Source organism: Leptodactylus fuscus, chromosome 2, assembly GCF_031893055.1.
Source record: "Leptodactylus fuscus isolate aLepFus1 chromosome 2, aLepFus1.hap2, whole genome shotgun sequence".
Classification (NCBI taxonomy): domain Eukaryota; kingdom Metazoa; phylum Chordata; class Amphibia; order Anura; family Leptodactylidae; genus Leptodactylus; species Leptodactylus fuscus.
In genome coordinates, this window is record NC_134266.1 from 74,025,873 (window position 1) to 74,052,770 (window position 26,898).

General features: G+C 42.9%; 1 protein-coding gene across 3 annotated transcripts in view; it reads right to left on the reverse strand.

Annotated features, from left to right (window-relative positions):
* NDP (norrin cystine knot growth factor NDP) overlaps positions 1–18,426 on the reverse strand; it is an 89,541-nt gene extending 71,115 nt beyond the window's left edge. Inside the window, exons 1-2 of one of the 3 annotated variants that reach the window (XM_075264044.1) lie at positions 18,347–18,426; positions 16,587–16,695 (exon numbers count right to left, since the gene is read on the reverse strand). The gene's annotated coding sequence lies outside the window, so the exon portion shown is untranslated. Of the gene's footprint in view, positions 1–9,985; positions 10,075–16,586; positions 17,043–18,346 lie in introns of those variants that run through there. The other 2 variants (XM_075264043.1, XM_075264046.1) reach the window with 2 other exon arrangements.
* Between the last annotated feature and the right edge of the window lie 8,472 nt (positions 18,427–26,898).

Consider the following 26,898-nt stretch of genomic DNA (forward strand, 5'->3'; position numbering starts at 1 on the left):
AGTCTCCATTCAGGTCCGACCTTAGACTCCGCCTCCTCCGGCAGAGCCAGCGCTGATTGCCGAAGGCTGGCCAATGCATTCCTATGCGAATGCAGACTTAGCAGTGCTGAGTCAGTTTTGCTCAACTACACATCTGATGCACACTCGGCACTGCTACATCAGATGTAGCAATCTGATGTAGCAGAGCCGAGGGTGCACTAGAACCCCTGTGCAAACTCAGTTCACGCTAATAGAATGCATTGGCCAGCGCTGATTGGCCAATGCATTCTATTAGCCCGATGAAGTAGAGCTGAATGTGTGTGCTAAGCACACACATTCAGCACTGCTTCATCAAGCCAATACAATGCATTAGCCAGTGCTGATTGGCCAGAGTACGGAATTCGGCCAATCAGCGCTGGCCAATGCATTCTATTAGCCCGATGAAGTAGAGCTGAATGTGTGTGCTAAGCACACACATTCAGCACTGCTTCATCAAGCCAATACAATGCATTAGCCAGTGCTGATTGGCCAGAGTACGGAATTCGGCCAATCAGCGCTGGCTCTGCTGGAGGAGGCGGAGTCTAAGGTCGGACCTGAATGGAGACTGGTGTGGAGCGATCTTAGACTCCGCCTCCTCCAGCAGAGCCAGCGCTGATTGGTCGAGTTCCGTACTCTGGCCAATCAGCGCTGGCCAATGCATTCTATTAGCCCGATGAAGTAGAGCTGAATGTGTGTGCTTAGCACACACATTCAGCTCTACTTCATCAGGCTAATAGAATACATTGGCCAATCAACGCTGGCCAATGCATTCTATTAGCTTGATGAAGCAGAGTGTGCACAAGGGTTCAAGCGCACCCTCGGCTCTGATGTAGCAGAGCCGAGGCTGCACAAGGGTTCAAGTGCACCCTCGGCTCTCCTACATCAGAGCCGAGGGTGCGCTTGAACCCTTGTGCAGCCTCGGCTCTGCTACATCAGAGCCGAGGGTGCGCTTGAACCCTTGTGCACACTCTGCTTCATCAAGCTAATAGAATGCATTGGCCAGCACTGATTGGCCAGAGTACGGAATTCGGCCAATCAGCGCTGGCCAATGCATTCTATTAGCCCGATGAAGTAGAGCTGAATGTGTGTGCTAAGCACACACATTCAGCACTGCTTCATCACGCCAATACAATGCATTAGCCAGTGCTGATTGGCCAGAGTACGGAATTCGGCCAATCAGCGCTGGCTCTGCTGGAGGAGGCGGAGTCTAAGATCGCTCCACACCAGTCTCCATTCAGGTCCGACCTTAGACTCCGCCTCCTCCAGCAGAGCCAGCGCTGATTGGCCGAATTCCGTACTCTGGCCAATCAGCACTGGCTAATGCATTGTATTGGCTTGATGAAGCAGTGCTGAATGTGTGTGCTTAGCACACACATTCAGCTCTACTTCATCGGGCTAATAGAATGCATTGGCCAGCGCTGATTGGCCGAATTCGCTGGCCAATGCATTCTATTAGCGTGAACTGAGTTTGCACAGGGGTTCTAGTGCACCCTCGGCTCTGCTACATCAGATTGCTACATCTGATGTAGCAGTGCCGAGTGTGCATCAGATGTGTAGTTGAGCAAAACTGACTCAGCACTGCTAAGTCTGCATTCGCATAGGAATGCATTGGCCAGCCTTCGGCCAATCAGCGCTGGCTCTGCCGGAGGAGGTGGAGTCTAAGGTCGGACCTGAATGGAGACTGGTGTGGAGCTATCTTAGACTCCGCCTCCTCCAGCAGAGCCAGCGCTGATTGGTCGAGTTCCGTACTCTGGCCAATCAGCACTGGCCAATGCATTTCTATGGGGAAAAGTTAGCTTGCGAAAATCGCAAACTGACAGGGATTTCCATGAAATAAAGTGACTTTTATGCCCCCAGACATGCTTCCCCTGCTGTCCCAGTGTCATTCCAGGGTGTTGGTATCATTTCCTGGGGTGTCATAGTGGACTTGGTGACCCTCCAGACACGAATTTGGGTTTCCCCCTTAACGAGTTTATGTTCCCCATAGACTATAATGGGGTTCGAAACCCATTCGAACACTCGAACAGTGAGCGGCTGTTCGAATCGAATTTCGAACCTCGAACATTTTAGTGTTCGCTCATCTCTAATCATCACTACAATTTAACTTCAGGTCCTGCCCAAAACATTTAAAGGGGCCCTATTATTGGGAAAGTCATTTTTAGCTAAATACATACTTGCATAGCCTTCGTATGTAACTCGCCTCAGTAGTTTTTGAATAAGCCCGCTTTTATTCATATGTGAATTAGCCTCCAGAGTGCACCCGGAAGTGTCTATGATCACAGTCCGCTATTCTCTGCTATGAGCTGTGTGTGAGAGCAAAGAGATGAGTCATCATCAGCAGCAGCAGCCTCTCAGCTCTCACACACACAGCAGACAGTGCTCGCTGAGAACTTCCTGTGCTTGCTGTAAGCTAATCAGCATATGAATAAAAATGGGCTCATTCAAAAACTAATGAGGCAATTTACATACAAAAGGTATGTGGGGAATATTCCTTCTAAAGGCTATGCAAGTATGTGCTTAGCTGAAAATGACTTTTCCCAATGATAAAGCCCCTTTAATCTAGATATGTTATTGCCCTTTACCGTGGAATCAAGTCTTTATTCATATAGAATAAAGATTCTTATTCTATATTAAGTGGGCCTACCTCTGGAGCCTGCGACTATCTCAGAAATGTATGTTGGGGACCTCCACTCCATGGCCACATGGCTGGCTCTTTCCATCCACGCATGCTTATTCTGCTGTTTACTAAACTACCTTAGATATGAATAGAGAGCCTTATGAATAGTCATTTGTTCTGGATATTGGTGCCGCTGGGAGATGATGTTGTATCTTTAAGACAGTAGCAGAATTACCTGACTTTGCAAGGGTCTATAGTATTTGATTTGATAGAGCAGCACAGTGGCTCAGTGGTTAGCACTGCAGCCTTGCAGCGCAGGAGTCCTTGGTTCTGCAAGGAGTTTGTATGTTGCAAGGACAACATCTGCAAGGAGTTTGTATGTTCTCCCCGTGTTTACATGGGTTTCCTCCGGGTACTCCGGTTTCCTCCCACACACCAAAGACATACTGATAGGGAATTTAGATTGTGAGCCCTATATGGGACAGTGACTGACAATATCTGTAAAGCGCTGCAGAATATGATGGCGCTATATAAGTAAGCATAATAAATAAATAAATAATTTGGCTGCTGATGAGAAATAAATTAAACCCTTTCCCGGTATAGACTGTTCATGGCAAGTAACACAGCGAAGAAAGCAGGGCTAAAACAAAAATGGCTGGTTTGTTATGGAAACTTGTGTTAAACCGGTGTGTAACTATGTAACTGTATAATTATGTGTGTCAGTCAGACTAAGACTGAAGGTTCTACATATCTCTTTTTGCTAAAATGGGACATCTAATGGCATATGGAGGAAGGTCTTTGATGTGGGAGCCAGTGGTGCAAAATTTGCTTTTGTGAGTTTGCGGGGTTGTTGTGGAAACCTAGTCTAAAACAACGATTGCTGGGTTGTTGGTCTAAAACAAAATAGTTGGGCTCTTATAAAGGAATGCCTTCGATGTGGAAGCCAGTGGTGCTATATTTACTTTCATTAATATGTAGCAAACAGTAAAGCCTAGTGAAATCAGGTGAAATCAGAAAGCCGGTCTAAAATATTCGGAAGCGCCTGATTTATTTACGTGCCAAATTTGGTGCTGATTGGTCCAGTTGTTTGGCTGTGCATAAAGTACAGACAACAGAAATTCAGTGTTTTATAGATAGATAGATAGATAGATAGATAGATAGATAGATAGATAGATATAGGATGAATGTCGGAAAAAGACAACTAATTGCTTAGAAACACAGAATATTTTTGATCCGCCATCTCTAACAACCTGCCACACTACTTAGCCCCCTACTTGTATCATGTTTTTATTTGACTATATCGGACACATCTTCGGGCAACTATCATGGGGAGTGAGATATGTACATTCTAGGGCCTGCACTGCTCATCACCAAACAATGTGTAGCAGTGGGTGAAGGTATTGTAGCAGTGCCCCTTAGACTTCAATGGTGCAGTACAAAAAAAAGCAAGTAAGCAGTGCAGCTCCTGCATGTATACAATACTGGGAGCAGCACTGTCTCAGTACGGCTGATCTGCAGGGATTCTAGGTGTCAGACCCCTGTAAACCTAATATTGATGGTTTATCCTAAGGATATTGCGGTGTTTTACAGTACTTGCAAAGTGGATGGGATTAATGCGAATTCCATGCCCACTTTGCGGTAAAAACCGCAGCATGGACACACTGCGATATCCAAAATAGGGGTGGTTTTGGAAATCGCAGAATGTCAATTATATCTACGGAAACGCCGGCAGTTTCCCCGTGGATATAACGTTAACAGAAAGTCTGTGGAGGAAAACTCTGTGAACTTTCTGTTCAAAGCTCTGCAGGAAGAATTGCGATGCATTCCTGCCACGTTTTTCCTGCAGCGCTAAAGCTAAAGATCGTCCCGTGTGGCTTTAGCCAAAGGGGCAATCCTAAAATTTTTCTTTTGTCCAGTTTCCACAACTTGAGGAAAGAAAAACTCACCCCACCATGCTAAAATAGATTTTATATGGTTCTTTACATACAATGAAACTTTATTGACGGTATATCATATAACCCTGTCACGTGGCAACTAAATTAATAAGTGTTATGAATGATCTCCACTATGGGAAAAGGTTGCCAAATGAAATATATTTCATCAAGAAAAGAGAAGGCTGAAAGGGAAATTATTGTTTTGTTTTTTTCAATATGTTCCTAGTCCTTGGGGCTAGAAAAAAAGTGATTTCATCTTAAGAAGTTTATGAAATTTATAGGGGAATTCATTGTTCTCCTTATGCCAATTTTTTGTTGTAGAATTTTAATGCCACTTGCAACAAGATATTGCACAGACATTGTCAACACTATCCCTAGTAAGGCTCACGTACACATTCCATGCAGATGTTCCCAATGGGTGGATTACCACCCAGGACTCCAGCGCTGCAAGGCAATAGTTCTACCCATTTATAGTGCTATAGAGTAGAAACGTATTATTGTACTTTTTCCATCACCACAAGATAAACAGTCTTTATGCCTGAGTCCGCAAATTGCTTTAAGTATTATAATAGCTGTCATGGCTGCTACTGCTATAGTTCAACTCATATCTCAGCAAAGTTATTAGAATATTCATGGAATAGAATTGAAATATGTAAATGAAGTTTGCTAAATGGTGTTTGGCGGCTTTCAATATAAAGTAAACAAGCCTTGTATTTTAACCTGTATTTTAACCAAAAACTTTGTTTTCCATGTAGATAAGCAGCCTTAGAGGTGCCTGGCAGCCATTCATGATCCATTATTAAAATAACATGTCTCACAGTCTTAAAGAAGTCTGATGTTTCACTGACAGCAATCTAGCCCTAAGAATAAAAATACATTAAACACAGAAAATGTATAAAAATGTAAATATATATATATATATATATATATATATATATATATCCTTACTAATAAGTTTGTGTGTTTGGATGTTTGTGGATTTGGATGTTTGTTCCTCAATAACGCTGAAACGGATGCACGGATTACATTCAGATTTTGCACATACCTAGCTTGGCACCCGGAAGAAAACATAGGCACCTTACCATTCCCGTAGGTTAGCGAATTTCACAACCGCGAGCACTGAAAGCACGGTCGGCGGAGGCTGAAGCACCTGAGAGGACCTCATTGCCCTGACCTCTGATTGGAGCAGGCGATGGAGAGGGCAGAGGTGTAGATACTCAAGCGGGCCGCAGAGCCTTCACACTGGCATCTGTTTGGAGCAGCCAATGTGGGGATCGGGGCTATCGTGGCTCAGGCCGGCCGACGCGCGGGTCGAGGAAGATGGCAGCGCATATGTAGAGTGCCGGACATCGTTGGAGCACGCCCCATCGCCGTGTGTCCAGGGGTGGGAAGGGGAAAGGCACACTGGAGCCAAGTTCGCAAACCTGCACAGCACAGTCTGCAGCCCCAATACATGCCGGGACACTAGGCGCACAGCAGCCTCATGGAGGGGTGCCAGGAGAGGAGAGAGTGGAGCACAGCTCAGCAAACCGCCATATGCCCCTCCAGCGCTATGCATGTCCATAGCTGCTGTGCCCCACTCTCTGCAGACCCTAGACACACCGGGACACTAGCCCCACGGTGGGGGTCCCGGGATTGGTAGGGGGGCGGGGGGTCCGGCCCGCACTGCAGGTGTCTCGCACACAGAGAGAAGGGGGCTGCGGACGATGTCGCGTGTATTGCTAGTGTGTGTATATATATATACAGTCCTATGAAAAAGTTTGGGCACCCCTATTAATCTTAATCATTTTTAGTTCTAAATATTTTGGTGTTTGCAGCAGCCATTTCAGTTTGATATATCTAATAACTGATGGACACAGTAATATTTCAGGATTGAAATGAGGTTTATTGTACTAACAGAAAATGTGCACTATGCAATAAACCAAAATTTGACCAGTGCAAAAGTATGGGCACCTCAACAGAAAAGTGACATTAATATTTAGTAGATCTTCCTTTTGCAAAGATAACAGCCTCTAGTCGCTTCCTGTAGCTTTTAATCAGTTCCTGGATCCTGGATGAAGGGATTTTGGACCATTCCTCTTGACAAAACAATTCAAGTTCAGTTAAGTTTGATGGTGGCCGAGCATGGACAGCCCGCTTCAAATCATCCCACAGATGTTCATTGATATTCAGGTCTGGGGACTGGGATGGCCATTCCAGAACATTGTAATTGTTCCTCTGCATGAATGCCTGAGTCGATTTGGAGTGTTGTTTTGGATTATTGTCTTGCTGACATATCCATCTCCGGCGTAACTTCAACTTCGTCACTGATTCTTGAACATTATTCTCAAGAATCTGCTGATACTGAGTGGAATCCATGTGACCCTCAACTTTAACAAGATTCCCGGTGCCGGCATTGGCCACACAGCCCCAAAGCATGATGGAACCTCCACCAAATAGTACAGTGGGTAACAAGTGTTTTTCTTGGAATGCTGTTTTTTTTGGACTCCATGCATAACACCTTTTTGTATGACCAAACAACTCAATCTTTCATCAGTCCACAGGACCTTCTTCCAAAATGAAGCTGGCTTATCCAAATGTGCTTTTGCCTACCTCAGGCGACTCTGTTTGTGGCATGCTTGCAGAAACGGCTTCTTTCTCATCACTCTCCCATACAGCTTCTCCTTGTGCAAAGTGTGCTGTATTGTTGACCGATGCACAGTGACACCATCTGCTGCAAGATGATGCTGCAGCTCTTTGGAGGTGGTCTGTGGATTGTCCTTCACTGTTCTCACCATTCTCCTCTGCCTTTCTGATATTTTTCTTGGCCTGCCACTTCTGGGCTTAACAAGAACTGTCCCTGTGGTCTTCCATTTCCTTACTATGTTCCTCACAGTGGAAACTGACAGGTTAAATCTCTGAGACAACTTTTTGTATCCTTCCCCTGAACAACTATGTTGAACAATCTTTGTTTTCAGATCATTTGAGAGTTGTTTTAAGTAGCCCATGATGCCACTCTTCAGAGGAGATTCAAATAGGAGAACAACTTGCAATTGGCCACCTTAAATACCTTTTCTCATGATTGGATAGATCTGGCTATGAAGTTCAAAGCTCAGTGAGGTTACAAAAACAATTTTGTGCTTCAGTAAGTCAGTAAAAAGTAGTTAGGAGTATTCAAATCAATAAAATGATAAGGGTGCCCATACTTTTGCACCGGTCAAATTTTGGTTTAATGCATGTTGCACATTTTCTGTTAGTACAATAAACCTCATTTCACTCCTGAAATATTACTGTGTCCATCAGTTATTAGATATATCAAACTGAAATGGCTGCTGCAAACACCAAAATATTTAGAACTAAAAATGATTAAGATTAATAGGGGTGCCCAAACTTTTTCATAGGACTGTATATATATATTCTAGCACTTACTCCTAATTTGTCTTGATCCTATTTGCCTTGATCATATTGTAGTTAAAACTGAAAAAAATATATGAAAAAAATCTGTGCATCTCTTGAGCTCTACCATATCGCCCCTTATTTCCTCATAGTCCTGAAGCAGAATGTAGAACAACTGGCTGAAACAGGAGCTGTGCCCTGTGTGCAGCACAACCAAAAGATCAGTAATCCACACTTTCCTTTGACTCTATTCTCCATATCATTATGTAAACACATAATGTGACCCACAACAGTGAATATTCCTTAGTTCCAAGTTCATAATGAGAAATTCACACTAACTGTAAGGGAATTGCTAGAGTAGCAATTCCCCAGTAGCTGCTGGTGAACCCTGGGGGGAGGGGCACAATAGAAAGTGAGCCCTAAGCTGAAATCCTCCCTCCTTCCATTGTCCCTTCCTGCTTGCCAGTCCTTTCCTAAGCAATAGGCGACAACTGGTCAACAGGCCCTTCCTATATATGGGACAACGCAGAGCGCAGACAAGACAAACAACAACATAGGGAGGTCAGCTAGCAAAGGGTCAGGTAACAGTCAAGCACCGCAGTACAGAATCAAATCCAAGAGAATAGTCAAAGGGTAAGTCAGAGGTCAAGAACAGAATACAAATAACAACAGCAAAAGAAACATCAGCACACACGAGGCAAAGGCAAGCACCAATGTGAATGTGAGCAAACAATAAATAGGAAGGAAGAACCCGCCCCAGGCTTGATAGGAAGATAGGCTGTCAATAACACAGGCAATTAAAACATTAACCATTAGAGGAGCAGAGGGAAACCAAGGTGAAGGAGATGGGTGTGATGGAAAATCAATTATCAAGGTGAGGGAATAGGACAATGTTCAGACAACACAAGAAGAACCCAAAGCAAAGAATCAAAACTGAATATGCCTTTTGCGCCGCAGCATACGAGCGGTTAGCGCAGAAGTTCGAGTGGACATAACACTAACTATTAGAGATGAGCGAGTAGTATTCGATCGAGTAGGTATTCGATCGAATACTATGGTATTCGAAATATTCATACTCGATCGAATACTATTAGCTATTCACAGTAAATATTCGATTCAGAACCAGCGATGATTGGCTGAATGCTATACAGTGTATATTCTATTTTCTCATAGGAATGAATTGACCAGCATTGATTGGCCAGTGTACAGCATTCGGCCAATCAATGCTGGTTCTTTGTGGTCTGATCTTAGACTCCGCCTCCTCACAGACGAGCCTCCGGCAGAACCAGCGTTGATTGGCCGAATGCTGTAGACTGGCCAATCAACGCTGGTCAATTCATTCCTATGAGAAAAAGTAAGCTCCCTCGTAACAGCAAGCTGCTAGCTCTCCTGACTAGCAAGGATGAGCCTGCTGCAGAACCAGCATTGATTTGCCGCAGGCTTGTCTTTGCTAGTCGGGAGAGCTGGACGCTTGCGGTTACGAGGGAGCTTACTTTTTATCAGTGCAACTGCAAGCGTTGTGCAGTTAAAGCGCACGGACCCCATAGACTATAATGGGGTCCTTGTGCTTTAACTGCACAGCGCTCCTCCTAAACACTCTCCTCCTGCTATTCGTGGACTTGGTGACTCTCCTTTAATCGAATTGTGTTTTCCCCTGAAACTAGCATCTTTTCCCATAGACTATAATGGGATTCGATATTCCATCGAGTAGTCGAATATTGAGGCTCTACTCAAAACGAATATCGAATATCGAATATTTCACTGTTCGCTCATCTCTACTAACTATCACAAATTCTCACTTTAGCCCACAAATGATAATATCTAATGTAATACTTATACATAACCACTTGTTTTCATAAACCAAATCACAAAATGAAGTAAAAACAACCAGAAATCAAGAATGTTTGGAATAACCGTGTAGACATACAGAGACGTGGAGCTAAATACTGTATTTTAGCTCAACAACAAAACATTAAGAGTAAAACTTTTGCTTGTCAGTGGTTCTGCATTAACAAAAAAATCAATGTAGTCTGCTTGTGACCTTTCAGTGTAGAATTCCTAATGCCATTTCCAATCAATGGTTCTTCTGTCTTTGCTGTAACAAATAAATTACATAGCACAGAGAGCAATTACTACTATTGACCACTAAGTTCTACTGTGAGACACAATACATAAATAAAACAAAGGAAATACTAGCCTTATGGCATGTGTACAGCATAGAAATGACATCATTCTAATCTGCCCCAAAGAAAAGAAAATCTTAGAAAAAGTATTTGAGCAGCTATATATATATATATATATATATATATATATATATATATATATATATATATATATATATATATATATATATATATATATATATAGCTACATAAGAATCCCCCTCCGATATATCTAGTAAATTGGTATGTTTCAATGTAGTGAGATAAATAGTTATAATAAACTTTGGGAGAGCAAGCAAAGGATCAGAATCGCTAAGAGCTATCCCTTTCTTTCATCTTAACCCTTAAGTACTATCATGGTGTCTATCATAATAATATGTGTATGATAGTGGTGTATGATAGCCGCCATGAAAGTACTTAAGGGTTAAGGAAATTTAGGGAATAGTCTGGTTGTACCCATAGGCATAATGGAGAATTTATTTTAGGTAGACATTATAAAAAGGAAAAGTAAATAACTGTCAAAATTTCAAAAAAAGTGTCCCAATATAGCCGTCCATACACATTGAATTGGCCAATTTACCATCTCTCATATATGGGAGCGCACAATTTAGCTAACAGTAAAGGATTGAAGGACTAGGCTATTGGATTTTCCTTTTTTTCTCAGGTGATATAGACCGAGGCTAGAGGTGTCTGGCAGTAGCTTACCCCTCATTCACATCAGCGTTTGGATTCCATCCTGGTGATTCCGCATGGGGACCCCCCGAACGGAATACAAACGCAATTGCAACTGCTGTGCTGTAACAGCACATGGACCCCATAGACTATAATGGGGTCCGTGTGCTTGACGCGCGCTGCCCCTACGAATCATTCGGACAGGAAAGTAGATGGTGAACTACTTTCCTGTCCGCAAGATCCCTGCAGACCTCATTATAGTCTATGGGGATCCGTGTGCTTTCACTGCACCAGCGCTTGCACTTGCGTTTAGTATTCCATCCGGGGGGGGGGGGGGTCCTCATGCAGACTTCCCCAGACGGAATCCAAACGCTGATGTGAACGAGGGCTTACTCCCCTCTTATTTTTAAGAACACATCAATGAGTCAGGAAAAATAGCTTTCAGCTGAAAGAGAAGAATTGAATTTGTGTGGAAAGCTTTAAAACAGGTCACAAAAAAATTTGTAAATATTAGAGGGATTCTTTCAGCAGGTAAATTGGTATCAAACTAATGACAGTACCTTGTAGGGTTGCTGCTACACTTTCCAAATATGCCTTTCCGATTCTTGCAGCTACAGTTTTGGAAACTGCAAGATTTTCACTTCACATATCTTTCTGCAATGTGTGGATGGGATTTGCTAGAAAACTGGCACGTGAGGCCCCGGCTTTAGAGGCAATTCTTCTGCCAGGGAAGAAATCTCAGATTCTTCCCTACTCTTCCCCCATTGCTTGAGTAATATTTCACACTTTGTCTGTAGCTGCCTCCATCTGAAACTGATGCAGCCTGACCTCATCAGACATACATAGTACAGTCCGTACTACACTTGTCACAACAAATGAAAACAATGAGCGCAGGGGAGAGGTCATAGCAATGTGGGGTGGTAAAGCATGGAGGCGGTTAGGCCCAGCAGAAGAACAAATACATGTAAACCTAATTTGCATTATAATAACATGCAGATTTTCATGAAAATGGAGCAGCAATACAGAATAAGTAAGACATCTTTGGAAATCATAAATGATGTTAGCTTTGCTCCCTTTAATGCTCCTGATATTGATATGTAAGTTATTAGAAAGATATGAAGAAAACAATATTTGTTCGATTTTCTAAGGTCATAAAAACTAAAGATTTCTTAGCTGTTCTTTAGGGTCATCAGTACAAGATTTAATTCACATATGCAATTTGTAGCAAATTTTGTTACACATTTCACCCTCAAATCTGTTGCACAAATGCAGCAAATGCCAAGCTATTTCATATACAGAACATGATGCCTATGCGGAAATCCACAGCGTGTATGTATCGTTATGTACTATACTTGTACTGTTTATTGCATTGTGTTTTGTTCTATTGTATATTATAGTACAACCACATGTAGACTTAGACTAGGAAGACCACATTGATAGGGTTGCAAGTTGAAGATAGTTTATAGTGAAATGAGTTACATCTTCTAAAGTTACTCGTCACTATGAATATGTCTGATCTGCAGACACCGTGTTATAGAGCAGAATGAGCTAAGCAAAGTGATATATACTTTTGTGGGAAAAGTTCAGTATAACTGGTTACATTTACAGTATATGTTTGCTCTGGATAGTAACGCTCCGGGAATATGGTGGGCAGTCCAGTCAGTGATTGACAGTCCTTCATACATACAATCACTGATAGGACCACCCATATGACTCCTACCAATCTATAATATCACACTTGGAGATTACACAGCATGTTCATGGTGACAGGTTACTTTGAAGGATTCTTCTTTTCTATAATATTTCATGGCTACCTAGGGCTACAGTGCAAGGCAAAGAATACATAAAGAACACTACTGTCAGTTTAATGCTAAAAATCTCTTTACAGGGTTTGCACTCCATTAAACATATCTCATCAATCCACAGGATAGGTAATAAATGTATAATGGAGGGGGCCTTAGCACTGAGACCTCTACTAATCACTAGAAGGAGGGTGTTGTATCCCCGAAACTGTGGTCCCACATGCGTATTACCTCTCCATTCAGGCTTTGTAGTAGAGAAATAGCTCAGTGACCAAATGACCAGATCTGACAGAGAGATGGCTAAATGCTGCGAAAATCTCTATGTTAGAGAGTTTTTCACAATTGCAATAAAGTCTTTACATAGGCCCGTACAGAAGCACAAATCTAAAATTAGGCCCACGAACTTACATGAAAAGGAGGCCTTGTCGCTTATCATATAACATATTCTGCAGCCCATTCTACAGAATGCATTCCTTTATATCAGCCCCTGTCCACCGTACGTCTCACAATCTAATTTCCATGTCTCAAGCACATATGCAAGGGTCAATTTCATAGGAAACAATTAATCTAAGTATAGTTTGGGCGTCTCAGGGGAGACCCTGTGAATATGGGAAGAACTTGCAAATTCCAAGCAGATGTTGCCATTGTCAGATCCAGATCTATGCCAAGGCGTCTATACTACAAAGCTGATGTTCAGAGATTTATAAATGGTCACCCGCAGAATAAATACATTTATAAAGACGGAAACCTTCCAAGAACTTGTCATATTAAATATTAGATAGATAGATAGATAGATAGATAGATAGATAGATAGATAGTTGGTGGATTAGCTTCATTTCGCCATATGTGCTTATGTGTGCTTGGTTTAATGACCTAGGTAACATAAACCTATTTAGTGTAATTTTGACTCTATAAACTTCAATAAAGGTCTCCAAGTTCAGTAATAGTCACTTAAATTGAGCGAGGTCCTGTAAATAATTCCACCGATAATACCTCTCCAAAGCTTGTAAGAGAAGCTAAGAAAATAAACAATGCTGGGAGGTGCATTAAGCAGGCAGCTAAAGGGGAAGTGATTGAAGTGCTGCCCATCACAGAAACGCTTCAATGTCGGGCATGCACAGACAGCCAGCTGTTCTAAGGGCTCATAACCTTCTCCTTTATTGTTCTGCTCACTTAGAGGTGGGGCATGAGAGGGATTCCAAACATAGCACATGTTTATACAGAAATGTTAATATGTTCCACACTCTCACATACATAAAAAGGAAATAACAGCTGATCAGAATCAAACCAGACAGCAATCTCTGACAACACTCATTTGGAGAACTGTGGAAAATCCAGGAGAGCTGATCACCCACAGGGAGGCCAGAATAATCTAAGTACAGCTGCCCTTTTATCTAGGGATCATCACAATTTAAGCATCCAATGGAAAGGCAAAAGTATTTAGCACCAATCTTGCCAGTGCCCTAATGTTAATGCCTTTGTCTGGGTTTGTGAATTCAACATTATTATTTACAAAGCATTCTACAGGCAGGTGACATTCAATACAGTTTTCCATCATTGATCTTTCACGTTGTCATTTTCAGCATTTCGCTGTGTTGCAATAGTGGCGGACAGACTTAAAGGACAGGTCTGATTTTGTAACCACAATTTTTTTAACTGTTGCAACGGGCCTAAAACAAAAAGTAAAGCTAACACACTTTTTGTGGGGACTGTGTCCTCTTAGATTACACAGGGTTTGCTATCTGTAACCAAGAAGCATAGGTCTGCATAGGCACTGTAAACTCAGTAGATAGATTTTTTTTTTTAATCCATATTTTAATGGCTCATTATTTTATAATAATAAAATTCAAGTATAAATATTTTTACCTTTAGGCATTAATAGTTTACTTGGACTTAAAAGCATGGCTGTGCAGCAAAGATACCATATATGATTTTCAATGAGATTTGGTGCATGTATCAGTGTTACTTGGGACAGTTCATAGCCTCAAAGTGGATGCATGGGTTTGTGACATCCTCTTAATTCAATGGGAAGTTAGAGTGCCTATAGATTCTGGAAGTGTCTTGCCCTTGATGTAACATCATGCATTATTTCTCCTTCTGAAGTGCACTTAAGAGCTCATTTACTTGGGGTAAGAGGGGGCAAATTTTGATGCTGAATCCACCTCAGAATCCGCCCCCTCACAATAGAGGTCTATGTAGACTGTTAGCTTCCTTTTTTCAGTCAGCGGTATGTTTCGGCTCATGGAAAAAAGAAGCAAGCTGCCCTTTCTTTAGGCGGATTCCGCGGCTGATTCAGCCCCGGCATCCGCCTTGCGACAGCACCCTCCAGACCAGGCCCATTTATTTGGGCCTACTCTGGAGCGGGAAGCCGCGACTATCAGAAGCCGCAACAGTTGTGGCAGGCGCATTTTGGTCCTATTCTGACGCGACTTCCCGCATCAGAATCAGGACCAAAATACGCAGCCACTAGCCTCGTGTGAACGAGGCCTATGAATTGTTCTCTGGGATGCTGCCCAGGTCTGAACCCCCCTTTCTGAATATGCGCAGACTGTAAGTAGACGACTGGAGTAAGCTCATGTCTTTAAGAATCCCCTCCCAACTGCCAGTAATCTGTCTCAGCATCTCTACAGCTGAGGACGGATCTTACTTGACACCAGCCAGTGGACAATGAATTGGAAAGAAAACACTAATGCTGTGTAGTTGAATGGACATAACATATTAAAAACTAATACAGTAGCACGAGGGCCCAGTAAGTAAGGAGTCCTATTGTTACCATGAATACAGCTTTATTGTGTCAATTATACTGCCTTTAAGGGACAGAGGTAATGGATTCCCCAGTACAATATTAGTAGTGAGTTATTGGAAAGACCTAAGGGAATTCTAAGGAATTGAAGGGCCAGGGGCCCATATACCGTTCTTGCATATAGTTGCTGTGCTGTCTGTGTCCATGAAGATACATATATAAGAAAACAATATTTATGTTAATGAATAACAAACAGCACTAAGTATATAGTACATACGGTATATTCGAGGTTAGTAAGTCAGTAAAGAGCTCACCCCTCTCATTCCATAGCTCTGTAAGGACAAAGTGCAGGGAAAGTGTTTATCTAAGCAGACCCCCTCTGCACCTAGCAATCCTCACATCTGCCCTCAAGGACCACATTTTGACAAAATGTACTAAACATGCTTTTAGTTATTTCAGCCATACTTGTAATAGATCACAGTAGCCTTTAAGTATAGACTCTCTGCACTTGTGGGTGATAAAAGCTGTCCACTTGGCACATACTACTCACAAATCAGCAGCACACAATGATCACCCCGTGGACTTGATTTAAAGGCAGCTTTATATGTCATTGACTACATTATTATAATACATGATATTTACGAGTAGCCAGTAGTACAGTGTGATTTTCCAGTTATCCATGTCCGACGTAGTGAACACTCACCACCAATTATAAATATATTTATAACTCTTATAAATACATTTATAGGCTTCTATGAATTCTCTCCTGTGTCTTATTATTGGGATTTTTTTTGTTTGCACTGTTACTTATATTTATTTTATGTTTTTACATATTTTGTACTCACACCACAGCACCATAAAGTGATAGCTCTGTATCAAGAACCAAGGTGTAAACTGTATGGAGTTATTATATGTGACCCCCATCTCCTTTACATTACGCACTTTTAACTCTTCCAGACTCTGTAACAATATATACAAGGGTATATCTAATATTTGATATGTATGTCATGGTAAACGTCAGCTCAATAGCTTTCCAAAGAGCTTCTAAATATTATTATTATTATTATTATGTTGTTGTTGTTGTTGTTGTTGTTGCAGAATAGTTTGCAGTATTTACTGTAAAGCAAAATTCACAGATAAATGATATAATAAAATGTATCTAATAATCAATAAAACTGCTAATAAGCCATCTACTTCAATAGCATTAAAATAAGTGTTTGGTAATTAGAAACGTTAATATATTATAAATGCAGATTTTCTTACCTTCTCAAAGAAATCCTATATAATCCGTTTTAACGTCCATCCTTAATCCAAGTGTTAGGAAAAAAAAATACGCAGCCCAAAGATATTTTAAAAATCTTGTTTTAGTCCACTATAGGAAAGACAAAAAAAGAATGATAAATGTGATTTCTTGTCCTGCACTCATTGTCTAACATCAGTGTCCTCAGCTCAGCATCTTAGCTGCCTAGTTCACACTTAGAACATTTGTTGTGCCTCAGTAACTAAGTCCACTACTAAATATACTTGTCTGAGGTCCTGCCAACACAAACACGGTATATTTCCTCCTAGCTAGTAGCCAATCATAGCCCCACATAAAATCCTTCCTAATCCATAACCAGTGCACTTCAATCCATGACAAAGCTTCTCTAACATTAATATAAATATTATTGTATAAATTAAAAGAGGTGCCGCACAGCGTGACACACGTAGCTTTAAATAAGTCTTGCCTATTGTTTCTGTCATCCCAGATATCCCAGGCAGATGCTGTGCGGGAGATCAGTGAACATATGTAATCACAAGAGAACAGGCTCATTGAAATTAGCAAGCGAAGCTTCACAGGCTGCTCTGAAAGCACAAGACACTGAGGCATCCATACAACTTTCCACAGAGTGAGAGGCGCAGGAGAAGTGAGGTGTCTGTCTCTGGTCATGCTCACTGGAACCACAAATGTACAGGCAGGTTTGGTACAACTTTATAATTAACAGATGTTCCAAATCTCACCCAGCCCTCTGACTTATAAGCAGTCTCTGCTTGGGCTGTGTGACTCCTAAGCCATGTTAGAAGGATGGCAGTCTACTTCTCACTCTCATTCCTCTCACAACACTCTCTTTTTCTCTTTCAAATCTCATTTTCGTCTTTCCACTCTTCTCTCTAAAGCCGACCCTGCTACCTTTCCACCTAAAGTGTCTGCGTGAAGAAGATATATTAACCCAATCTAATCTGTGTACTGTCCAAAGATTTCATTCTTGTTGTCATGTATACTTCAATAGACATACCATACAGTACATACAGTGAAAAGTCTCTAAAAGACCACCTCCTTGAGAAGATCATCCACTTCTCCAAAGCAGATTTTCGATGCAAGATTGTCCATTCCATCACATAATGTGCACACTGGCCATTGTCAAGTCCAACCCTATAAGAAACCGCTTTTCCAGACAACTTTCAGTAGTCACAGACCTTCAACCACTTTGTATGCCACCTACTAGCACAACCAATCTATAATATCCCAATTTGTACACCACCTACTAGCACGACAAATCTATAATATCCCATGGTTTAGTTTAGTAATAATACAGATTCCCATATCCTAAATTATGCTTCCTATGATATATGTATTATCAAGATAAATAAAGCTGCATTCGCACTATGTGCCTCAATACAGACTCCATGCACACATGGAAGGGTTAACACAACATATGTTGTAGACTGTATATAATCTCTTTCCCTCTTTTCTGCCTCTCTCCCTCTCTCCTCTGAGCACACGTCACTATCCTGTCTCTTCATGCCAAAAGTCTCTCATTAATTTTCTCTCTCATTCTTCTTTCCTTAATTTCCTAACCCTGCCAATCTTTCCTCTCTCTCTTCCCTTTCTTCTTAATTTCCTCCCTCTGTCATTTTCTCCCTTTTCCTTGCTCCTTAATTTCCTGCCTTTAATCTCCTTCTGCTCCCTTTTTTCAGTTTATCTCTCTATTTCCCTCAATCTGCTTTCCCCTGTAATCTCTATCCCTGTTCAGGTCACTCACTTCTCTCCTTCTTCCTTCCCCTGTCTTGCATGGATCGCAGACAATAACTTGGAGCTGTAGTTAGAGCAGAAGAGAGTGGGGTAACGTGAATGTCAGATGGACAAGAGCCATTGCAGTCATATATCAATCAGGATAGCAGCAAATGGGAGTACCAGGGAAACATGAAGCCCTCCTTATCTGGGAAATCACTAAACACAATTTGCTGAAATAACCACAAACTAGATTCACATGTTTATGAGCCTCATAATGTGCGCTGGTATAAACTGGAGAGGAATGCTTGTTTTAAGTGCTGTTCTCAAATAAATCATCCCAGCCAATGGCCCTGAATTGTGATAGTTTAGGATAAAAGCTGAAAGTAATGAGACAGTGCCCTGTTTCCTGTAAACAACCTACTGCGTATAGAAGAAGAGAAAACACCCCTTGTCCTACACTCAATATCCTTTACCTTGCAAAAGACATCAAATTTAGAATGATTCCTTTTCAAATGCCCTTTAAGGCTGTTAGAACGAGCACATTTACTGCAAAATGTACACAAAAGAGAAGTATCAATCTTCCCAGAATGGAGGCACATCGCCTTTTCATTGCTTTTATTGATGCAGATTTTCCTGTGGGTTTTTTGGAGCTAAAGTTTAACCCCTTAAGGACACAGCCAAAAATTGACTCAGCCCCCATGTTGCAAAACACAGCTTTTTTGTTGCAGATTTTGCTGCATTTTTTTGAACTAAAGCCAGGAGTGGATTGAACAGAAGGGAGAAGTAAATATAAGAACTTCCTATATATTTCCTACTTTGGCTAAAAAAAAACCGCAGCAAAGTCTGCAACAAAAAAAAAACTTTGTTTCCGCAATGGGACCTCAACCTTAAAGATTGCCTTTCATGTCATCTGACATTAATGGAGTTATAAACATCTAGAAATCTGACAGTGCACTGAATTTTGTCTGATCGGTAACCCTGGGCTGTTCAAAATACATATCGGTGGCCAATGGGGGGCAGCATAAGCGCCAACACCCCTTAGATGTGAACTAAGATGTAAGTTACAGCTAACACCCACTCAAGAGGCCGCCAGCTCAGTGTCTGAGAGGGCACAAGGCTCATGCCATAGTAGTAAGGCAAGTTGCCTTAACACTTTGGCAACTGTGGCATACTAATACATCACATGTCACAAAGTATCCAATAAGCTGCAAAAGCTGCAACTGAAAAGCAATGAAAATGCTACATGTGTCTCCAACCTTAAATCTCCTACACAAAAAGAATTGCATTTGTCTTTGCTACAAATGTGGATAAAAGTTGGGCAAGCTTCATGCTTCAATTTGTGGTCCTTGTATATGGCACGGTCACTCATCTGCAAAAACCATAAGCCCATAGAAATGAATAGTTTTGTGCTTTTATCTGCAGTTTCGGATCTGCAATTGTGGATAAAAACTATAGTTGTGTACATTAGGCCTTAGGTAAAGGACCTATGTAGTGTGACACAGATAAAATAAAAAAAAAATCCTGTTGAAAAAAATGCAATGAAAACACATTGCGTTTTTTTTCCAAGTTCTTTTGATCATTTTTTTTCTTTACTTTTCTCTGCATTCTTTGTTCCCCTACTAAGTACACACATGGACAAAATTGTTGGTCCCCCTAGTTTAATGAAAGAAAAACCCACAATGGTCACAGAAATAACTTGGATCTGACAAAGGTAATAATAAATAAAAATTCTATGAATATGAACAAATGAAAGTCAGACATTGCTTTTTGCTTCAACAGAATTTTTATAAAAAAAAGAAAGCTCATGAAACAGGCCTGGACAGAAATGATGGTTCCCTTAACTTAATATTTTGTTGCACAACCTTTTGAGACAATCACTTCAATCACACGATCCCTGTAACTGTCAATGAGACTTCTGCACCTCTCAGTGGGTATTTTGGCCACTCCTCATGAGTAAACTGCTCCACTTGTCTCGGGTTTGAAGGGTGCCTTTTCCAGGCGGCATGTTTCATCTCCTTCCAAAGATGCTCAATAGGATTTAGGTCAGGGCTCACAGAAGGCCACTTCAGAACAGTCCAATGTTTTCCTCTTAGCAATTCTTGGGTGTTTTTAGCTGTGTTTTTTGGGTCATTATCCTGTTGCAAGACCCGAGACCTGCGACTGAGACCAAGCTTTCTGACACTGGGCAGCACATTTCTCTCTAGAATCCCTTGATAGTCTTGAGATTTCATTGTACCCTGCACAGATTCAAGACAGCCTGTGCCAGATGCAGCAAAGCAGCCCCAGAACATAACAGAGCCTCCTCCATGTTTCACAGTAGGGACAGTGTTCTTTTCAAGATATGCTTCATTTTTCCTGCTGTGAACATAGAGCTGATGTGCCTTGCCAAAAAGTTTGATTTTTGTCTCATCTGTCCATAGGACATTCTCCCAGAATCTTTGTGGCTTGTCCACATGTAGTTTGATTATTATTACTTTTATCAGATTCAAGTTATTTCTATGGCCATTGTGAGTTTTTCTTTCATTAAAGAGGGGCACCAACAATTTTGTGTGTATATATGGAAAATGCTCACAATTCAAAAAAATTGTGCATTTTACAGTATCTGCAAAATGGATGGATGCTGGCCAATCCCTTCTAAAAATTGCAAAAAAAAAAATCTGTAGCAGAAAAGTTTTTGAAAATCGTAGCATGTCAATTATACATGTGGAAATGCTGTCATTTTCCAATAGTGGCAGAAAGTCCACGGAGGAAAACTCTGCAGACTTTCTGGGCAAAATGCTACGGAAAAAACATGCTGTGTTCTCACCGCAGTTTTTGTCTGCAGTGGTTTTTTTTTTTTTTTTTTGCTGGGTTTTGCTTCATAAGGCTATATCCTTAGCATTGGCTTCAAAAACTGTGTGAAAAACTGCATTGAAACTACATATGTGATTCTAGCCTTAGGAAACAGTTACATGGAGTCCTCAAATTCTTCTCCTTCTTTATTAGCTACAGCCAAGAGCCACATCTAGTGCAATTCTTGGCACTAGAACACAGCCATTCTATCTACTGTACAATGTGAAGGACATGGAGTCAAATGGGTGCTGACAAATGGGTACTACTGATTAATGAGTGTATAGAAGTGTATATTTTACATATGATAACGTATATATTATTAACCCTGTTGATGCCTAGAATTTGCATCTTTGCTCAGATATGCTAAAGATTATGGGTGAATTTAAGACTGAGATTCTCATACCAGCCATAATTGATACCTGACAGGCACAAGATATGCCGGAATTACTAAGAGACTCCAGTCTGTTAGTAATTCTTGCACATGTAGTTGGACCTGGACATGTACATCAGTCAGGAGCTGGCATAGATTTGGGCAGGGCCGCCGATAGGGTAGTACTACTGGTACTGGCGTCAGGGGCCCGGCCAAATTGAAAAATGAGGGGGGGGGGGGCGGTTTTGGCCCGCCACCGTGTGTCGGCCCCCTGGCGCCCGTAGCAGTCATTGTGTATGTCCTATTTCAACTCAGATCTGCATCCAGAGGATGAAGCAAGGAGCTGACACAGGTCAGCTTATCGCTTTGCCGCTGCGCGCCTCTCTCCCTGACACATATGCAGCTGAAGCGAGGAGCAGACCTGTGTCAGCTCCTCGCTTCGCCGCCGCCGCCGCTGCTACTGGCTTGTAGACGCGATGTGATCACATCGCGTCTAAAAGCCAGTAGCCGGCGGCAGCGGTGAAGTGAGGAGCTGACACAGGTCAGCTCTACGCTTCAGCCATCGCGTCTACAAGCCAGTAGCCGGCGGCGAAGCGAGGAGCTGACACAGGTCAGCTCCTTGCTTCGCCGCTGCGCGCCTCTCTCGCTGTCACATATGCGGCTGAAGCGAGGAGCTGACCTGTGTCAGCTCCTCGCTTCGCCGCCTCCGCTACTGGCTTGTAGACGCGATATGATGACGTCACATCGCGTCTATAACTGTGCGCCAGTGAGAGAGAGGCGCGCAGAGAGCTGCGAGGGAACGAAGGAGAAGGTAAGTCAGTCAGTGTAATGTGGAACGTGAAACTGGGGGCACAGAGAGGACGGCATGACACTGGGGGCAGAGATGGAGAGGACATGAATATGGGGGCAGAGATGGAGAGGACGACATGACAATGGGGGCAGAGATGGAGGGGACATGAATATGGGGGCAGAGATGGAGAGGACGACATGACAATGGGGGCAGAGATGGAGGGACATGAATATGGGGCAGAGATGGAGGGGACATGAATATGGGGGCAGAGATGGAGAGGACGGCATGACAATGGGGGCAGAGATGGAGGGACATGAATATGGGGGCAGAGATGGAGGGGACATGAATATGGGGGCAGAGATGGAGGGGACATGAATATGGGGGCAGAGATGGAGGGGACATGAATATGGGGGCAGAGATGGAGGGGACATGAATATGGGGGCAGAGATGGAGAGGACGACATGACAATGGGGGCAGAGATGGAGGGGACATGAATATGGGGGCAGAGATGGAGAGGACGACATGACAATGGGGGCAGAGATGGAGGGACATGAATATGGGGCAGAGATGGAGGGGACATGAATATGGGGGCAGAGATGGAGAGGACGGCATGACAATGGGGGCAGAGATGGAGGGACATGAATATGGGGGCAGAGATGGAGGGGACATGAATATGGGGGCAGAGATGGAGGGGACATGAATATGGGGGCAGAGATGGAGGGGACATGAATATGGGGGCAGAGATGGAGGGGACATGAATATGGGGGCAGAGATGGAGAGGACGACATGACAATGGGGGCAGAGATGGAGGGGACATGAATATGGGGGCGGAGATGGAGAGGACGACATGACAATGGGGGCAGAGATGGAGGGACATGAATATGGGGCAGAGATGGAGGGGACATGAATATGGGGGCAGAGATGGAGAGGACGGCATGACAATGGGGGCAGAGATGGAGGGACATGAATATGGGGGCAGAGATGGAGGGGACATGAATATGGGGGCAGAGATGGAGGGGACATGAATATGGGGGCAGAGATGGAGGGGACATGAATATGGGGGCAGAGATGGAGGGGACATGAATATGGGGGCAGAGATGGAGGGGACATGAATATGGGGGCAGAGATGGAGGGGACATGAATATGGGGGCAGAGATGGAGAGGACGACATGACAATGGGGCAGAGATGGAGGGGACATGAATATGGGGGCGGAGATGGAGAGGACGACATGACAATGGGGGCAGAGATGGAGGGACATGAATATGGGGCAGAGATGGAGGGGACATGAATATGGGGGCAGAGATGGAGAGGACGGCATGACAATGGGGGCAGAGATGGAGGGACATGAATATGGGGGCAGAGATGGAGGGGACATGAATATGGGGGCAGAGATGGAGGGGACATGAATATGGGGGCAGAGATGGAGGGGACATGAATATGGGGGCAGAGATGGAGGGGACATGAATATGGGGACAGAGATGGAGGGGACATGAATATGGGGGCAGAGATGGAGGGCATGAATCTTGGGGTAGAGATGGAGGGGACATGAAACTGGGGGCAGAGATGGAGGGGGGGAACATGAAACTGGGGGCAGAAATGGATGGGCGGACATGAATCTGGGGGCAGAGATTGGGTGGGAGACATGAAACTGGGTGCAGATGAAGGGTGTATATGAAGCTGGGGGAGAGATAGAGGGGGGACATATAATGTACGGGTGACTGTAGGAGGATTATACTGTGTGCGGGCACATGAAAAATTAATGAGAATGGGTGGAGTCAACATAACGGTGGGTGGGGCTAAATTTGCCACGGCGCGCAAAGCGCGCCGCACATTTTGTCCCTCTTTTGGTTCTTCAAAAGTTGGGAGGTATGGGTACAGGGGGCAGTGGAAAGATGTTAGAAGGTGGACGGGGGGGAAGGGGTATTGTTGGGGCATCGGGTGTGCGGCACTGCGGAGAGGGAACTGGGGCAATAATATATAATATATAAGTTTTTAGCTGGAGAACTACAAAGCACACAAGACCTCCAAAGGTATGTGTGCTTTGTATTAATAATGATGTAGGCTATGCTACTAGCATAGCAGCCTGTTTGGGGGTGGGACTTTCACTTTAAAGGAGTATTCACGTTGCATTTTTGGCCTCCCTTGCCGGGATACATTGGTAACCAGTCACAATCAGCTCCCCACTTATCCCTGCATGGAGAACTGCAGGCCCCCCCTTTTTTTTAATGGCCAGTTCTTCGTGCAGGGATAAGTTGACAGCTGATTCTGACTGGTTACCAACGTGTCCCGGCAAGGGAGGCCAAAAACGCAATGTGAATAAGCCCTGAGGATTTATTAGGAGGGCTCTTATAGATGGTGTTGGCTCTCTATAGGGGCTGTCACACGTAGCAGATTATACCTGCAAATAGAATCTGATGAAGCCTTGTAATGCTTCTAAATAAAGGGAAATGTAATACAGAATTGGTATGTCGCAAAATACAGTAGTTTTAAAATGGTGGCAGCCGGGGAAGGGGGGGCCCAGACACTTAGGCTGTATGGGGCCCCAAAATTCCTGATGGCGGCCCTGGATTTGGGATATGGTTCATGCTAGTATTCTGGTGTGAGTTAAAATCTAGTAGACCAGAGTGCCCCTGTCATGCCTAGAATCCTGCCCTGCTCTACTTACTGTTTAAAAATGTAGCAAGCAGGGCACAGGGGCTGAGGTGCATCACAGTGCTCCAAAATAAGCACCAGGTTGAGTCGCATGTTTGGCTACTTTCTTAGTAGGACCTCATTCCGTGGACGTATTAGGTCTATGGTTTTTCAGGATGATGTGTTGTCCATGGTGGATCCACTTTTCACATCTGTGCAAAGTAGATACATTTTTCATTTTCTATATTTTGTCCTCTGGTGGAAAACAGATGAAACATGGATGTCAGATTTTGTTCATGAACCCATAGACTTTCTTTGATTTCGTGCATCAATATCGTGCATCAGCATCTGTGAAATAAAAAAGGATGTGCCTCTGTTGTTTTTTCTTGCTGACCTATAGTCCACAAAAAAAAAACACTATCACCTGAATAAACACATTGAAATAAATGTGCAAGCCATATGTACGTGAAATGCGGATGTGTGAATCTGACCTAAATGTGGGCCTCTGAATTTTAAGGTAAATTTAGCACCATGGTTCTGAAAGTGTTACTGGATATAGGTGTTGGGTGGCATTAAATTAGTCCACATGCACTTTGTGGAGAAGTTAGCTCGGTAGAAGCAGTGGTGCGGACCCAACCAATCAAAGACAGGGACACAAATCATCCAGCAAAAAAAACAAACAAAAAAAACAAACAGGAAAATAAATAACACTTTATGTCAGGCACAAAAATGAGCAAAATAAAATACAGCCTTAATTTCAGGCAAAATAACAGTAAACAAAATCCTGCTCGTCTGAGCGCTAACTAAACAGAAAAATACTAAGTGTACGTGTGGCTTACTACCACTCACATGAATCAACCAAAAAACACCTTACCATATCACAAGGTTCTCAGTGTCTAGACAGACCCAGCCACTTCCTCTGCACCCAGGATCTGCCCTGAAGTGCAGGCTCTTTATGGGCCAGTAACAAGCCTTAGGACCCAAACCTGGGACTGGAACCTATTCCAGACCCACACTGAACCACACATAAGTCAGGAATCTGGGGTTGATATAGCGGGACTCCAGCACTCCGCCTGTCACCTTCTCACAACTTGGACATATAACAGTTCTGTTCTGTACCAATCTGTAATATAGTGCATTAGCCTGCAATAGACCTATATTGTAGATATATGTTATAGTTCCATGTACTTCAGATTACACACAATACAACGCAGAGCATTTTTCCATGACCAAAAAATTGATGGCATCTTCCACCAAATGCAGTGTTAGACTATTACAGCAAAGTGAGGGACATTACATGGCAGCATCAACTTCAATTCAACTGAATGGGGGCTATTCCTTTGACCATTAATAAAATTAATTAAATTTTTATGGCTCCCTCCATACACTCAAATGTAAAAAATAGATGTTTCTCAATGCTATTTTGCACCCCAGTCGAGTGAATGTAGCCTTAGGGTATGTTTACATGGCAGAAAGGAAGAGGAATTTGAGGTAGACTTCTGCCTCAAATTCCTCTCCACTTTCCACTTTTCCATTTCTCTGCCATGGCTTTCTTTTGTAAATTAGGCAGAGATGAAAGCGCCTAAGCAGTGGAATTCTTGTGGTGTAGGTTCTGCAGTTAAATCAGTCACAGAATCCTGAAAACAGATCTGGTTGCTTATTTTTTTTTAGAATCCTGCTTCAATTTCTACCTCCCATTGAATACAATGAGTACACTCAGCCCCCCTCCAGTCCACCTTAAACTGTGCTGTTCGCTTAATACACCTCTCCCTCCCATTCTTCATTGGTTGCTCCCCTCTGCCATTTCCTCCACTGGCTACCCGTCACCCAGTGAATTGAGTTCAAGTTACCAACGCTAACATACAAAGCCATCTACAACCTGTCCCATCCATATAACTCCGACCTAATCTCCCGCTACCTGCCCATACGTAACCTCAGATCCTCCAATGACCTCCT